The sequence below is a fragment of the Neofelis nebulosa genome, chromosome 11, assembly GCF_028018385.1.
Source record: "Neofelis nebulosa isolate mNeoNeb1 chromosome 11, mNeoNeb1.pri, whole genome shotgun sequence".
Classification (NCBI taxonomy): Eukaryota; Metazoa; Chordata; class Mammalia; order Carnivora; family Felidae; genus Neofelis; species Neofelis nebulosa.
This window is the reverse complement of record NC_080792.1, coordinates 65,161,051-65,179,443: the sequence shown is the minus strand read 5'-3', so window position 1 is coordinate 65,179,443 and position 18,393 is coordinate 65,161,051. Positions and strand designations below refer to the sequence as shown.

Here is an 18,393-nt window from a genome sequence, read left to right as displayed (position 1 = left end):
TGGCTCTGTTGGTTAAGCATCCAACTTCTGTTTAGGTCCTAATCTCAAGGTTCGTGAGTTCAAACCCAATTCCAGACGACTGCTTCAGATCCTCTATCTCCCTCTTTGCCTCTTCCCAGCTCACACTCTCGCATGTGCAGTCTCTCTCTCAAAAATGGGTAAACATTAAAAAAATAAATTTTATGGGTATAAAATTTGTGGGATAATGAGAAATTTGGGGGATAGTAGGGATGCTTGCCCAACAATGTAAGTGTACTTAATGCCACTGGATTATACACTTAAGAACAGTTAAAATGGCAAAGTTTATGCTTTATGTATATTACATTATGATCCAATACACACATGAAAAAAATTTCATGATTTAATATATACTCTTTTCTTGTGCAATGCACTAACATTGTTTAATCCTTTTCTGTTTTATTTTTATTGATGAGATCCTGCACATGACTGTATGTGATTTCATGAGGTGTCGTCTATCAACCATGACCTGCAGTCTGCCACCCACGGCCTAGTCCTTGTTGTCAACCCCCCGCCCCCCACCCATAAGCTCAATTTCAGACAGCCATGGGGCTCTGTGGCTCTCTCCTGTTAACATCTGGACCACAGCTGCCTCCATCTGTGCTAGGAGCCACAACTCACTGTCCTCACCATTTACCTACTTGGTGGCTGTCCTCCTTCATGTGTTCACCTCCCTTTAGCACCTTCTTCACACCACGTACTTGTCTGGTGAACCCCAGTCCTAGGTAATGTGACTCTGCATGGCTGCAGAAATGTTTTCCCTTGGAGAGACAAGTTTTTAGGGCAGAGCAGTCCTTCTGGCCAACCTACACCTGCTCCACCTGTTGTGGCCATTCAGATTCTCACCTTCCTGAAAGGTGATCCTGTGCCTCCCTCTGCCTGGACTATCTCTGTGTCCTACTTTACTGAAGGTGTGAATGTCAGCAGGAGAGCCTTCCTCGACGCTCCCACACTAAACCTTTCTGCTGGCCCATGCCCACCACCATGCATGCATTGCTCTGTTCTCTAAGACCCGGGTGTCACTGTGCATGCAGCCCACCCCCTGGCATGCATATCTGCTTCAGTCACAGTGCCCTCTTTAACCTGCCTCCTCAATCCCCGCTTTACTGGGCTGTCCCATCAGGATAGGAGACACAATGTCATCTCCATCTTTCGCCATCACCATGCTTCTCTTCAATTCTTCAGAGCAAGATTGCTCAGGAATAGCTGAGCCAGGCTCCTCCCACTCCTGGGCTCCCTCCACAATCACTGCACCTGTTTACTGCCAAAGCTCACATCTGGGCTCAACCACGTCTCGCTGGTGGTCAAGCAGCACTTTACACAGCCTGATGCCTCCCAGCCTGTGCCTCATCACAGACCCACAACCCCCAAATCTTAGGCATACAAGGCCATCTGCGTACTCTAAAGCACCCTCAGAGCTCTAGGGGACACCTCAAAGCCAGTGTGCCCTAAGTTAAGCCACAGCCTGGGGTGCCTGGGTGGCTGTCAGTTGGGCATCTGACTCATGGCTTCGGCTCAGGTCATGATCTTGTGGTTCATGGGATCGAGCTCTGTGTTGGGCTCTGTACTGACAGCACAGAGTCTGCTTGGGATTCTTGCTCTCCCTCTATCTCTGCCCCTCTCCCACTTGTGTGCTCTCTCACTCCCCAAATAAATATATTTTTCTAAATAAGTTAAGCCACAGTCCTCACCACCTCAGTAAAAGGCATAGCCAAACTTCCCGCCCAGCCAAAACCTCAGAGCCCCCTCACCTTGGCTCTCCCCATCATGCCTGACAGTGGCTTCTCGACAGGTCCCTCTCCTGCCACCAGTGCCTAGCACCCAGACCCCTCTCATCTCTTGTCTTGAGAATTGCTATAGGTGAGTAGCAAGCTTTGCCTCCTTTACTCTTCATACATTGATTGAGAACAAGAGCCAGATCTGTCACTCCTCAAAAGCCTCCAGGAGCTTTCTGCTGCACTAAAAGCCAGAGTCCTTCCAATGCCCCCCTGGGACCTGGCGCATCCCTATTCCTCCTGATTTCCTACTTCTGTGCCTGCATTTGACCAACTATGCCGTTTGGAGGGACCAGTCTGCATAGGACCATCCCCACTTCTGACACCCAGCTGTAGGTTTGGTTGGGAGTCCCCTAGATGAACCTGAGTTAAGGCTGACTGGAGGGATTCACAGCAAGCTGTTATACTCACGGTTACAGTTTATAGCAGAGAAGGGATGCAGATTAAAACTAGCAGCAGGAAAGCACCCAGGGACAAATCTAGGAAAGTGCCAAACTTGAGCTGCCGGCTGTCCTGTCCACGGAGCCACACACAGCCCCCTCTCCGACAGTCATGAATGACGGCACACGCACCTTGCTGCCAATAGAGAAGTTCATCAGAGCCAGGTGCTCAGAGCTTTTAATGGGGCTCCATTGCACAGGTGTAATTGATCGAGTGCCCTCCTAGCAATCTCAGTCTACAGCACTGTCCCCCACCCCCCTCCCCAATCACAATTTTGTTTTTTCTTGTGTGGTCAGTTCCACCTGAATATTATCTGGTGTGATGTCCCTACTTTAAATCACATTGTTAGGCTATCCAAAGGCCCCCCAGGCAAACATTAGAGCTTAGTAATTCCCTCCCCAAAGCAGAAGGCAAAGGACAGGCTCTTTGGGGGTGAGGTTAAATTCTTTCCTACCACCTCCTTTGCTTAATCGTCTTCAGCACATCTTTGCTGCCCCTTCTAGGGGACTCTGTGCTTGTTGTCCTCTCCCTCGAAGGCCCCTATTTCTTTAGGATTATGCTTGAATGTGTCCTCACCAGAGAAGCTGTCTCCTCCAGGGTCTGGGGACCAGGGGCTCTTGACCACCACTCCCTCTACCCTGCCACTGAGCTTTGATTTTCCTCCTTAACACCCACCACCACCACAGTTTTCTTCTGTGTTTGGTTTATTGTCCATCTCCCCCCACCAGGATGTGAGCCATCTGAGGGCAAGGACATGGTTTGTTCTCAGTTGTATCTGCAGGGCTTGGAACATTTGCTAAAGGAGCCACTCCTGCAGGATGATTGAGGAGTAAATGAGCTCTAAGACGTCCAGCTCTTTCCTCCGGGTTGTTCAGTGCACTGGAAACAGCACCAAGGAGAAGGGATGGCAGAATTCATGAGAACCTTGTGCACATAGCATGGTGCTTGGTGTTTAACGTGTTGTACAACAGCTGCCAGCAAGCCTGCCTGGTGATTATGGACTCCAGCCCAACATAGGTGAATGGATCAGGCTACACACATCAAACGTGGTTTGGAATATGGAATCCATGACATTGCAGTTGTGTCAATGCCTGTGGGAGTCTCTCCAGAACTGTGTGTGAACAAAGTGTGGCATGTTAGCTGTCATGTGCTGGAGCAGGACCTGCACGGCTCTCACACACAGAGATGGCTGAGGATTAGGGCATGGCCAGCCTCCCTGGAGGATCTAGTGTGGCCAGTTATTACATGTTAAATTGTGTCCCTCCAAATGTGACTGTATTTGGAGATAGTCTTTTTTTTTTTTAATGTTTATTGATTTTTTTTTGAGAGAGAGTGACAGTGTGAGCTGGGGCGAGAATCAGAGAGAGAAGGAGACACAGAATTAGAAGCAAGCTCCAGGCTCTGAGCTGTCAGCACAGAGCCTGACATGGGACTTGAACTCTTGAACCAGGAGACCATGACCTGAGCTGAAGTCAGACTCCCAACCGACTGAGCCGCCCAGGTGCCCCTGGAGATATTCTTCAATAGGTGATTAAGTCAAGATGAGGTTGTTAGGGAGTGCCTGGGTGGCTCAGTAGGTTAAGCATCCAACTCTTGATTTTGGCTCAGGTCATGATCTCATGGCCAGTTGTGATATCAAGCCCTGTGTCAGGCTCCATACTGAGTATGGAACCTGCTTAAGATTCTCTCTCTCCCTTTCCCTCCCCACCAAAAGAAACAAAATGAGGTTGTTAGGAGGGGCCCTAATCCAGTCTGACTGGTGTCCTTATAAGAGATTATTTCAGCTGAGGTCATGATCTCATGGTTTGCGGGATCGAGCCCCATGTTGGGTTCTGCACTGATAGAAAATAACTAGGACACGGACACACACAGGGAGAAAGTGACAGTCCATCTACACATCCAGGAAAGAGGCCTCAGGAGAATCCAAACCTGCTGACACCTTGACCCTGGACTTCCCAGCCTCCAGAACTCTGAGACAAAAATCTCTGTTGTTTAAGCCACCCAGGCTGTGGTACTTTGTTATGACATCCCTAAGTGAGTGAATTTACTGTGTTTGGGGGGGGGGGGTGTAGAAAGACACCTAAAGCAATTCTCCTGAAGGGTCTTTCAGCCTGCCTTTGGTCCCCAAATCCTGCCTAAAACCCTGGGTTGACCAGATGGAGAAGCTCACTTAGGTGTGAGTTCAAAGCAGGGTGGCAGGTTGCCATGCAGCAGGCAGGGAGCCTCACTCACCTCCCAACCCCAAGGCCCTCCTCGGCCAGGTGAGGGGATGCAGTCTCTCTGTAACCCCTTGGGGTCTAAAATTCTTTGACTTTCTGTTATCTTTCCTTTATGAGATTCAAGCCCATTAGGAAGTGTGCATTTGCTGTTGGCATAGCAACCACAAGCCATCTTAGGTTCGTTCCAAATTAAAAAATTCCCAGCTTCAAGACTGAGGAGAGAAAGATGTAAAAGCAGAGATGAAATTAAGTTACTGATGGAAGACGTTGCCATGGCATCATGCTGTCCTTGGAGTCTGCCACCTGCCACTGCAATTTCTTCATTCTTCGTGCAAATTAAGGAGTCCAAGAGAAGATAAAAAGCAGCCTCCCACGTAAGGGAGAAAAATAAAGTATATGCTTTGATTAGAAGTAGTAACTAATGATGGGAATTTATATTTTAAGAGTAACTATACATCCAACATACAGGGTTTTTCAAAATGTAAACACATCACCTGGGAATTTGTTAAAATGTGTTGGCTGAAATGCAGTATGTCTGAGGTGGGTCCTGAGATTCTGCATTCTAATTTTTTAAAAGTTTATTTATTTTGAGAGAGAGAGAGAGAGAGAGAGAGAGAGAGCATGAGTGGGGAAGGACGGAGAGAGAGATTCCCAAGCAGGCTCTGCACCCACAGTGTGAGCCTGACATAGGGCTCAAACTCACAAACTGGGAGATCGTGACCTGCACTGAAATCAAGTCAGACACTTAAACACCCACCCAGGCACCCCTGCATTCTAATTTTTAATCTTGGTAATATATATTTAACATAAAGTTTACCCTCTTAAACCAGAGAGTGTGGGTTTTTAACAGGCTCCCAGTGATGGTGATGCAATGGGTCTGTGACCCACATTTTGCACAGCAGCCTTTTTAGAGCCTTTCTTTGTACCAGGTGTCCTGAAATCAGCAAGCCACACAGTGTGCTTTCCAGGAACTTCCTGGCAAGTGGACAAGAGAAGGAGCAATGTCATTTCAGAGGAGTGGACAGAAAACTGATTCACAAATGTGGCTGGGATTTGCATGTTGGAGGATCAAAGCATTGGGGTGAGGGGTGGTAACATGAAGACTCTAATTGCTGTATTGTCTTACAAGTTTGCCAGGACATTCCCTAAAGTCGGGTGTGGAGGCGATTCTTTTTGGTATTTCAGTTAGTGTTGGTACAAACACCTTTGTCCAGGTGGCTGCTCTCCCTCGGATTATTGTCTAGGGGGAAAAAAAAACCCAGTAATGGAATTACTGAGTCAAAACACATCTGATTGGCTCCAGTCACATTTACTAGATTCCATTGTATTTATTTCCAGCACTAATAGCAATGCCAAAGGGCACATTTCCTTACAACTTCACAACGTTTGGCTTTTATAATTTTGCTTTCACTAAAAACAAATGAGCAGACAAACCAAAAAAAAAAAAAAAAATACACACACACAGAAGGTAGGGTATGCACAAAATGACACTTGATTTTTAATTTGGTAATTTCTATTTTCATTTTTTTTTAAGTTTATTTATTTATTTTGAGAGTGAGAGAGAGAGTGAGCACAGGGGAAGGGCAGAGAGAGAGGGATAGAATCCCAAGCAGGCTCCATGCTGTCAGTGCCTAGCTGGATGTTGGGCTTGATCCCATGAACCATGAGATCATGACCTGAGCCAAAATCAAGAGGCAGACGCTTAACCAACTGAGCACTTAGGTGCCCCTAGTAATTTCTATTTTCTAATGGCACGGGATGCTTTTCTTCATATAAGTAGATAATATTCTTTGATTGACTATCAGTTGGGAATGAGGCAAGGTGTTTATACTTTTGTACTTTTATGCTTTTTTTTTTGTTTTGGAAAATAGATTTTATTATTGGTCACCCATGGCAGATGTGCCCCAGGCTCCTGTGGTTACCCTCTACTGTTGTCTACATTGGTCTGTGTTAAAATCAGATACAGAGATCTTTCTTAACAGTTTTCTCCAACCACACTTGCTGAGTGTCTGCCCTTCCAGAAACACTTGCTAGAAAGGCATTGGGCAGCAAGCATAAAAATAAGAATGGCCTTCAAGTTTAGCTTCAACATGTAGAGAACTTGCAATCATCACTCCTGCCCTCAAAACAAGAAAAAAGCTGAAAGAACTGAAAAAAAAAATATATATATATAATATATATATAATATAAATATTTATAATATATAATATAATATAATATAATTATACATATAATTATATATATAAATATATTTATATTTTTATATAATTTATATATATATAAATATATATAATATATATAAATATATATAATATAATGTAATATAATATAATATAATTATATATAATATATAAATAATATATAAATAATAAATAAATAAATAAATATATATATATATATATATATATATATATATTTGTTTGTTTGTTTGTTTTTGTTTTTGAAAGAGAGAGAGAACACGAGCCGGGGAGGAACAGGAAAAGGAAGACAGAGGATCTGAAGCAGGCTCTGCACTGACAACAGAGAACCTGATGGGGGGCTTGAACTCACAAACTGTGATATCATGACCTGAGCTGAAGTCAGATGCTTAACCGACTAAGCCACCCAAGTGCCCCTAAGGACTTTTCTTAGATCCATCAGTGAATTGAGGTCATGGGACAACACCCCATCCCAAAAACTGTAGAGACATTAAAGACAGAGTATCACAACTTATCAGTAGCAGAAGCCACTGGAACCAGGAACTGGTAGGAACACCTCCGTGACCCCTTAAATGGTAATATCAATGAAATGCTGGAGGCTGAGTGTGGGTGAGCTTGAGAATTAAAATCTCACCCTTAAGAGAACCATTCTAATGTGTGTGTGTGGGGGGGCATTTTTATGGATTTTACCTCCAAGGAGCCCCACCAGGTTCTCACAGTGAATGAAGATCAGAGAAAAATTCTTTTGTGTATCACACAAGGGGAAGAGGAAATATAACCATCTGAAATATGCCCAGATTGTTCATTGTCCATCAAAAAAAGTCCAGCCAGCAAGGAAAACAACTTCCTCAGAGCTTCATCCAACAGGGGGGAATGGATAAACCTAACCCCAGCCCCTTGTAGCCTTTGTCTTACCCTAACGGGGCAAAAATCCCAGAGAAGCAGCACTTGCAAGGATCATGGGCCAGGCCACAGGCCCACTAGGAGACAAACCTAATCATACGATCCTGGGACACTTCCCCTCCCTCCATGCCTTCCTGCACCATTAACAGGGCTCCTGCATACTAGAGGATTACAGCTGAAAAAGCTGCAAGGCTGATTCATCATGAATTGGTGTGTCATCCTTGTGCAGGGGCCATACTCATTTTCTCTGTATCATTCTAATTTCCATATATGTGCGGCCCAAATGAGCACCACTGCAAGGCTGGTTCTTTTTCTTTCCTTTTCCTTTTCCTTTTCCTTTCTTTTCTTTTCTTTTCTTTTCTTTTCTTTTCTTTTCTTTTCTTTTCTTTTCTTTTCTTTCCTTTCCTTTCCTTTCCTTTCCTTTCCTTTCCTGTTTTTAAAGGCTGGTTCTTTTGAAGAAGGAGTCTCTAGGGAAACCCAAGGACAACAGGGGAAACATAAACAAGTACAGGAGAGGAAATTTCAGCCTCTGAGCCTCACTCCAAGCCAGAAAAACATAAAAACCTCTCATTAAAATGTTGTCTATCTCAGTTCTATTACCCAATATATGCCTGACATTTAACAACAACAAAAAAATTGCATGCTAAAGGAAAGGCACCGTCTGAAGAGAAAAAGTAGGCATTAGAACCACGCTTGGCTACAGCAGAGATGTTGGCATTACTGGACAGGAAATTTAGAGATTTTATTTTTGGGGGCACCTGAGTGGAGTTGGTTGAGCATCTGACTTCAGCTCAGGTTGATCTTGTGGTTTACGGGTTCAAGCCCCACATTGGGCTTTGTGCTGACAGCGCAGAGCTGGCTTTGGAGTCTCTGTCTCCCTCTCTCTCTGCCCTCACCTGCTCTTGAGTGCTCTAAAAAATGAATAAACATTATGGGGCACCTGTGTGGCTCAGTCAGTTAGGCATCCAACTTTGGCTCAGGTCATGATCTTGTTCATGATCTGGTTCATGAGTTCGAGCCCCATGTTGGGCTCTGTGCTGAGAGCTTTAAAAAAAAAAAATTTTTTTTAATGAGTAAACATTAAAAAAAAATTTAAAGATTTTATTTTTTAAGTAATCTCTACACCAACATGGGGCTTGAACCCCAAGATTAAGAGTTGCATGCTCTTCCAACTGAGCCAGCCAGGCACCCCCCCCCCCCCCCGCCCTTGGACAGGGAATTTAAAACAACTCTGGTTAATATGCTAAGGGCTGTCATGGAAAAAGTGGGCCACATGTAAAATTAGATGGATAGTGTAAGCAGAGAGATGGAAACTCTAAGAAAACAACAAAAGGAAATGTTAGAAAAAAAAAATGAACAGAAATGGAGAATGGCTTTGGTGGGCACATAGGTGGAAAAAAAATCAGTGAGCTTGAAGATATGTCACTAGAAACTTTCCAAACTGAAATGCAAAGAGAAAAAATGAAAATAAAAAAAGAAAAGTAACAGAATGTTCAAGAACCACAGGACAATTATAAAAGATGTCACATATACAAAATAGGAATTCCGGGAAGAAGACAGGAGCAGAAGATTATACTTAAAGGGTAATGGCTGGGACTCACTGCCCATGTCCTGTGAGGTCAGTGGTGGCAGACATGTGGCTCAGAGGCCCAGGCACCCACAGCAGCAGCTCTGGGCTGGGTGAGCACCCTGTCACTGTTGGAGATGGGCCCAGTATAGCCAGCAACCCTTCATAGGCACCAGCCTCGGAGTGCTGCATCAGTGAGTGCGTCCAGGCACCAGGCACTCTGGGCTTGGTGGCTGAACCACTATAAACCCCAGATATGTTCCCAACTTCTGGTGGTATGGCCGGTGTGCTCACAACTCATGGACACCTGAGCAGCATCCACCACGGCTATCCAGGAATGGGTGGCTGAACAGAATTGGAGCATGTAACCCAAACCCAGTGGGCATTCTGGGCCCCTTCTCTGCACAAGCACACTATGGATGCATCATAGGAACGGGACACAGAAAGGGACAGATATAGCCACAGAAGCTACAGGTGGAAGCCTGAGTTCTCTCAGCCAGAGGTAAGCCTGGCCATCTAGCCAGGCATCACAGCCCCTAAGCAACAGTGAGCTTTTGTTCTCAGCACAGAAATGAGTTCTCCATAAGTGACATAAGTCATTTACAAAGTAGTATTTGTGGCAAACTCATTTTTGCAATAACATAAGTGCTGGGAGGGGCGCTGTCTGGCTCAGTCAGTGGAGCATGCAACCCCTGATCTCCAGGTTGTGAGTTCAAACATGTTGGGTGTAGAGATTACTTAAAAATAAAATCTTAAAAAAAAAAAAGTGCTAAGAAAAACAGAGTGGGGCCCTGGCTTCCCAGAAAGCCATGTGGGTGCACTGGTGTGTCTCCATCATGGAAAAACACAAAAACAAAGAAACAAAAAAAACCCAAACAACAAACTGAGAATATTCCAAAAATTTTTTTTTAATTTTTAAAAATATTTATTTATTTTTGAGACAGAGAGAGACACAGCATGAGCAGGGAAGGGGCAGAGAGAGAGGGAGACACAGAATGTGAAGCAGGCTCCAGGCTCTGAGCTGTCAGCACAGAGCCCGATGCAGGGCTCGAACTCACGAACCATGAGATTGTGACCTGAGCTGAAGTTGGACGCTTAACCAACTGAGCCACCCAGGCGCCCCGAGAATATTCCAAAATTAATGACAGAAACCAAATCACAAATTCAGGAATCTTAAACACCACCAATCAAGATAAATATAAAAAACACTCCACCTAGGCATATGATATTCAAACTGCAGAAAACCAAAGACAAAGAGACACTCTTGAAAGAAGCTAGAAGAAAAAACAAAAACATAAAAGCAGCTCACCTATAGAGAAATAAGGATGGAAACCACTTCATATTTCTTGTCTGAAATCATGCAAGCAAGGAGGGAGTAGAATATTTTAAAAGGCTTATGTAGATCTGGGATTCTGACCTATACAGTTTTCCTTTTTTCTAAATAAATTTTTTTCTTTGAATTTTTTTTAATGTTTGTTTGAGAGAGAGAGAGAGACAGAGACAGAGACAGAGAGAGAGAGAGAGAGAACATGAGTATGCAAGTGGGGGAGGGGAAGAATGAGAGGGAGACACAGAATCCAAAGCAGGCTCCAGGCTCCCTCTCAGCACAGAGGCTGATGTGGGGCTCGAACTCATGAGCTGTGAGATCATGCTGTGAGATCATGCCCTGAGATGAAGTCGGATGTTAATCAACTGAGCCACCCAGGTGCCCCTGAAGAATTTCTTTTAACATTTCTTGCAAAGCAGGTCTCCTGGCAACAAATTCCTTCCATTTAAAAATTTTCATTTTTAAAAAATATTTTTAAAAATTTATTTGTTTTGAGAAAGAGAAAGAGAGAGGGAGAGAACGATGTGGGGCTTTGAACTCATAAACTCTGAGATCATAACCTGAGCCAAAGTGGTTGCTTAACTGAGACACTCATCCGCCCCAATTTTTTTTTAAGTAACCTCTATATCCAACGTGGGGCTCAAACTCATGACCCTGAGATCAAAAGTAGCATGCTCTACTGGCAGCCAGTCTGATGCCCTGAATTCCTTTAGCTTTTGCCTAAGAAAGTATTTCTCTATTTTTGAAGGATACTTTCACTAGATACAAAATTCTAGATTGGTGTTTTTTTTTTTTTCCTCTTTCAATATGTTTAATAGGAGTAGTGTGAGGAGACACCCTTGCCTTGTGCTTGGGGACACATGTAGCTTCTCATCATTAACAATGTTACCTATAGGTTTTGTTGTTCTTGTTGATCATTTAATTGAAGTATAGTTGACACATACCTACAGGTTTTTTGTAGATATTCTTTGTCAAGTTGGGAAAGGTCCCCTTTATTCCTACTTTGCTGAGTCTTTATGATGAAAGGTGTTGGATTTTGTTAAATGTTTCTTCTGCATCTATTGATATGATCATGTGATTTTTCTTTTTTAGCTTGTTGATATGATGGATTACATTAATTGATTTCCTAATGTTGAACTAGCCTTGCATGCCTGAAATATATCCCACCTGGTCATGAGTATGCAATTCTTTTTTTTTAAGATTTATTAAAATTTTTCTTCATGTTTATTTTGAGGGAGGGAGGGAGGGAGGGAGAGAGAGAGAGAGAATGAATGAGTGGGGAAGGGGCAGAGAAAGAGGGAGAGAATCCCAAGCAGGCCCCATGCCGTCAGCGCAGAGCCCTGCATAGGGCTCCAACCCATGAACTGTGACATCATGACCTGAGCTGAAACCAAGAGTTGGATGCTTACCCGATTGAACTGCTCAGCTGCTCCTATTTTTTAATTTAGAGACAGACAGAGCATGAACAGGGGTAAGGGGCAAAAGGAGAGAGAGAGGGAGGGGCACCTAGGTGGCTCAGTTGGTTAAGCGTCTGACTTCGGCTCAGGTCATGATCTCAGTTTGTGAGTTCGAGCCCTGCCTCGGGCTCTGTGCTGACAGCTCAGAGCCTGGAGCCTGCTTCAGATTCTGTGTCTCACTCTCTCTCTGCCCCTCCCCTGCTCATGCTCTGTCTCTCTCTGTCTCAAAAAAAAAAAAAAATGAGAGAGAGAGAGAGAGAGAGAGGGAATCGCAAGCAGGCTCCACACTTATCATGGAGCCTGACATGGGGCTTGATCCCATGACCCTGGGATCATGGCCTGAGCCAAAATCAAGACTCGGACGTTCAACTGACTGAGCCACCCAGGTGCCTTTAAATATTTTATTTTTATAATTTTTTTAATGTTTATTTTTGAAAGAGAGAGAGAGACAGAGTGTGAGCAGGGGAGGGCAGAGGGGGAGACACAGAACCCGAAGCAGGCCCAAGGCTCCAAGCTGTCAGCAGGGCCCAACGTGGAGCTTGAACCCACAAACCATGAGATCGTGATCTAGAGCCGAAGTCTGACACTTTCCGATTGAGCCACCCAGGCACTCCTTAAAGATTTTAAGTCATCTCTATACCCAACGTGGGACTTGAACTCACAACCCTGAGATCAAGAGTTGCATTCTCCACCAAGCCAGCTTGGCGACCCTATAATATTGTAGGATTTGATCTAACATTTTGTTGAATATTTCTGCATCTATGGCCATGAAAGATATTGGTTTGTAGTTTCTTCTTTTGCAGTATCTTTATCTGATTTTGGTACATTAGGATAATGCTGGCCTCAATAGAATCAGGTGCATTCCCTCTATTTTCTGAAGAGACTGTAATAGAGAATTCCTATCATTTCTTCCTTAAAATATGTGTCTGGTGCAATCATACACCACTGGATAGGTACTATCCAAATGAGTTGCAACTTATGTCCACACAAAACCCTGCACATGACATTTTATAGCAACTTTATTCATAGTTGCCCCAAACGGGAAGCAACCAAGATGCTCTTCATAGGTGAATGGGCAAACTATGGTATATCCATACAATGGAATATTATTTGGTGATGAAAAGAAATGTGCTGTTGTAAACAGAGAGGACAGTGGTGGTTACCAAGGGCTAGGAGGTGAAAGAAATGGGGAGATGCTCATCAAAAGGTACAAGCCCTCACTTATAAGATGAAGGAGCTCTGGGGATGTAGTACACAGCATGATGACTATAGTTACTCTGTTGTATACTTGAGACTAAGAGTAGATTTTAAGTGTTTCCATCTCACACACACACACACACACACACACAAATTTTGCCAATTAAATCTCAATAAAGCTGGAGGAAGAATGAGCTATCAAGCCATAAACAGACATTAAGTGGACTTAAATGCACATTGCTAAATGAAAGAGGCCAATTCTTTATATTTTCAATTACATGATATTCTGGAAAAAGCAGAACTATGGAGATTACAGAGCAAAAAGATCTGTGGTTGCCAGCAGTGAGGGGGAGGGGAAAGGGGAATAGGTATACTGAAGGGAGAGAGGGTACATGGAGCTCTGTGTGCTAGCTACAGTTATTCTGTCCATCCAAAACGAATAAAAACAATAAAGTCTACTAAAAAAAAAAAATAAGGAAAAGAGCAAGAGGGACTGAGTGGCCAGATTTGAAGGAGACAAGCTCTCAGGAGATGCGGGGGTCAGGAAGTGACTAAGCTGGTTTGAGAACCATCAGCGAGAGATACAGGTGCCCCATGACCCAAGAGGATTCTGGCAGTGGTAAATTAACTGCTTTCCAGATTTAATGCATGGATTAGAGTCCTGGGGAGCAAAATGCAGTTGTAAATAAAGCCCAAGTTCTACTTTTTGCACAGAGTAAACATAAGTAAGCAGCACTGTCTGCAGCCTTCCCAGTCATGGATATGGCATCTTCCACGCAATGTTTTCTAATTGTAATGGTTGCCCTTCTCCAGCTGCCAGAGTAACACAAAGTATTAAACCTCTTGAGACCTGTCAACTGCATTTTAGAAATTCCTCTATGTACCAGGAGTGCTACGTGAATCTGGCGGACAGGACTATCAGCCTGAGTGGTGAGATGCTTTACGGGAAGGACTTCACGTCTCTGCTGTGAGGCCTTGGGCCTGTGGTCTCAGGCCTTTCCTCTATCCTCCAGTTTGTAATAACACCAGGTGGGCACACAGAGCAAATTCACCCTTGGGGCTGGGTGCAGAGGGCCGAGCCTGGAAGGGTGTGGGGTCAGTGGGCTGGAGCAGTTCGCAGGGAGCAAGATCAGGGCCTTCTGCACAAGGGAGATCACTGTGACAGGATTCCTGAGGCCTATGGCTTCTGTCAAGGTGTGATGGAGGCAGGGACATGGTGTCAAGGACCAGAGTGGAGGGGGCTCCCTTAGGGGCCTGGTGAGGCCCCCCAGAACCAGAAATGGATACCTGTTACCTCCAAGGAAAAACAAACCCAAAGCCCAACCAACAAAAAAGGAAAAGGGGAAGGAGAGCACTGGTGCAGAACCTGCTGCAGGCACAGGACACCTGAGTCCTGGGAGTCACTGGGAGGCAGGTGCTGCCACCCCAGTTCTACCAGCAGAGACTGAGAGCCCACATGGCTTTGCCTGAAGCCCCTTGGCTACCCAGCAGTGGGGTTGAGTTCAGGGCATTTCTGATAGCGGCCACTTGGGTGGTGGTAGGCACATCTGCCTTCCTTTGGGGAGCTCCTCTTGCTGGGGGAGACCTGTATTCTCCCATCTCAGGTGGGGCATGCCACCTTGATGACAGCATGCACTTACATTCAGACAGGGGAGCTTTCACACACATGCAGCCTCATCTATAGCACATGGGAAACACAGGGGGGTGTGAGGGGGTGTTTGGGCTGGCTTGGTGGGCTCCCTGCAGCCCCAGGCCAGTGCAGCCGCACACCACACTTGGGGAGGGAGTCAGCTATCAAATGGCGTCTCCACTGTCTGCTGAGTCTCATGGCCACATTTGAGAAAGGGGAAGACATGCTTGGAGTCTGACTTGTTCTTACAGACAAAATTAAATTGGGGGCACCTGGGTGGCTCAGTTGGTTAAGGAACTGACTCCTGGTTTTGGCTCAGGTCATGATCTCATGGTTCATGAGTTTGAGCCCTGGGTGGGGCTCTGTGCTGGCAGCGAAGAGCCTGCTTGGGATTCTCTGCCCCTCCCCCCACTTGTGCATATGCACACACACATTCTCTCCCAAAATAAACAAACATTAAAAAAAAATCTTAAATTGGATAGAATTCAACCAGGGGTGGCCCCTGCCCCTCCCTTGCAGAGTTCTGGTTCACAGTCCTGGGAGTGGCCCCAGAAATGAATGCACATGTGCCCGTGTTCACCTTTGAGAGAAAACAGTACAGAACAGGGGCTGAGGCATCCTGTTTCCTCTTCTGTCATGACATCATCTGCCTTTTTTGTCCTTCTGATTTCACTAAAATACTTGGCCTCACTCATCTGCATATTGCTGGCAGTAGCTACTTGTCTTTTTGGGGACTAAACTCTGGCAGCCTGGGTCCTCCTGTGACTCCTCCTGGTCCTGTGCTCCCCGCCAGGCACCGTCCTGGCCTTCCAGGGGCCCAAAGGGGAAACACTGTCCCCGTGGTACTATTCTAAGGCAAGTAATCACTGATGTGCGACTCCCTCCTTTTTGAAACCTGCTTTGGTCCAGCATCTCCCTTCTAACCAAGACATATTAAGAGCCAACGCAGCTCATTACAGCTTTAGGGACTTTTCCATCTAGCAATAATAGTGCCTCTTCTAATGCTGCGCGACTTGGCGCCTCTCATTCTTGTTTGCTCTCCTTTAAGCACTTGGCACGTTTGTAGTTTTTACTTTAGAAATAATTTAATGCCTGTCTTCACTGCCATGGGATGGGCACCATGAGGGCAGCTCTGCTTGTTTTGTTCTCTGCAATACTCACTTCGCGCAGTGAGTGCCTGACACTCGCCCGAGCTGAGCCCATCACCAGCCCTGGCTTTGTTCCCTGCTGCCTTACAAGCTCATCTTTCTTATCTACTGCCCCACCCCAACCTTATTTGCACTTCCACCGTGATCTTAATTTTCCTACACTTCCAAACCAGGATAGTCTTACCGAACCCACCTGCTGGACACTTCTGCTGGAAACTCTTAAGCTGTGGGTCCACCCCTGACCACTGTGACGTGCTGTCACCCAGGGCCTTGTTCTATTTCTTTGGTTCCGGCCTTTTGCAGTACTTGCTCCATTTTTGAATCCTCTAGGGCAGAAGCATGCTACTCATGGCAGGGTGACAGGTAAGGTGCTGGGTAGCCCCACCCTTGCTTACTTATAGGTGAATTGTACTGATTTCACAAAATGGCTCTGGTGATTAAGATATTTGAAACTCACTGCTGTGTGGGATGTGTGCACACAGCAAAAATTCAAAAGCAATGAAAAAACCAATCCCCATTCCCATCCCTGCCTTGCTTGCACTAGTGCCCCCCCCCCTCCCACCGGGTAGTTGGTTCAATCTCAGAAACTCCACATTTTCTAGGCTATAGAGCCAGCTGGCTCCCCAAGGAATGGGAATACTTTAGTGTGGAAGTAGTGGCAAAGAAGGAAGTAAAGGCACTGTCCGGGGTTTAGAAGGGAAAAAAGGGGAGCAGAGATTTCTGGGGGTGGCAATGGGGCCACTGGTCTCTGACTCTCCAAGGCAGTTTGTCATCCTGGTGGCCCTCTGCGAGCAGTCAGCTTATGTGCCCATGCTGCAAGTCTGCAGCAGAACTCCCACCAGTGCTTGGGTCCCAAACCTTTGGCCTTGGTGTTCCATGTACCCCGGGGCCCCTGCACATCTCCTTGTCCCTCCTTCCCACCTGAGATGTGCCCTCCCAGTCCTCCCACCATTTCCACAGCTGGTAAGAGGCTTTGTCACCTTTTGGTCTTACTAAAAAAGGGGCGATGGCTTCCCTGCTCCTCTGGCCAAGAAATGAAAAGAGAAAAGCATCTTTATACCCAACACGTGATGGATCTTGTGTTCCTATCACCTCCTTGGGCCTCTGTTTTGCCCAACCCTGCAAACCCAGCTAACGACACCACTGCACAGGGAAGAACATCCAAGCCCCATGGATCGGTACTTCACGACAGACTTATGGGCATCATCTCAATCAGGGCCTCGCAGAGATAGGCATTCTGCTCATTTCCACTTCTCATGCTGGCTCTCCTTTATTCTTGGCAGAGACCGTTTCCTACTTCACCTGAAAAAGACCTGTGGGGCACAACCTCATTACATTTCCTCCTCTCTACCTTTTCTTCAAAGGACTTTTGTCTTCAGCTTTTGTTGTGCCAGGCTCAGAGAAAGAGCCCCTTGTGCTGTGTCCTACTTGACCCACCCCTTACCTGGCTCTCAGCCCTGTGAAGTCCAGCAACATTGTCTATCCCTCCTCAGACTCAAATATGGTCAAGCCCGTCACCTATGAAAACCCTTCTCCTCACACTCCCCTGTGGACACACCCAATCCCTCTCCCTCCTGAACACTTGAGGTTTCAGGTGGGTCTGCACCTGCCTCCACCTGCTCTGTAACTCTGACCTGAGCTTGGCTTCTGCTCTTCTCAGAGAGCTGCTTGCTCTGTGGCCACTGGTCAGCTCTAAATGCTCTGGTTCTGATTAAATACAGAGAACCAACCAAGATGTAAGTCTGTGCTGCCAACTGGAATGGCTGCACTACTGCTAAGGTAAGGAGCTCATCATAATTAATGCGGAAAAAACCATGATTATTAATAACTTGTGCTGAATAAGAAAGATGATAATAATTGATTTCTGTAGGATGTGGACAACAACAAAGGGTGTTAATCTCTCAAAGGCAAAATGAATGTGATAATTCTATAAGCATTTCAAATACCTATCAATTTAGGTGAGATCAGCTCACTTCCCTGAAGAAAATTTCAGACAGGTGATCCCCTCTCAGGTGAATAGAAAGCAGTTAGTTTGGTTAGCAGACATCTTAGTGCTACCTTACAACAAACAAACAAACAAACAAACAAACAAACAAACACACAATTAAATAAATAAAGCATTTAGGAAGATCTTCCATTTACTGTTTGTTTTGAGGTACTGGGCTAGAAACTTAAAATATATTTGTATAATCTTTACAACATGCAAGGTTCCACTTTACAGTCAAAGGTCTGAGCATACAGGCTGAAGCACAGAGCAGCACAATGACTGGCCCAAAGTCAGCTGCAGTTATAAGCAGAGGGCAGGTTTTGAACCCAGATTTATGGGCCCAAAGCCTGTGTTCCTTCTATACCACCAATCCAGAAAAATTTCCAGTGTTTCTGTCCTGTAAATAAGTCACTGTATGATGCCCCAAATTGAGAAGAACCAAATGTCCGAGAGTCCCTAATACACTCATGACATCTTGATCTGAAAAAAGAGGCTGTCAAGGACACCTGCCGTGGCGGCAGTGGCT

General features: G+C 45.4%; 1 pseudogene; it reads right to left on the bottom strand.

Moving 5' to 3' along the window:
* Window positions 1–7,732: 7,732 nt before the first annotated feature.
* On the bottom strand, window positions 7,733–7,845 carry LOC131490710 (U6 spliceosomal RNA; annotated as a pseudogene).
* Window positions 7,846–18,393: the final 10,548 nt, after the last annotated feature.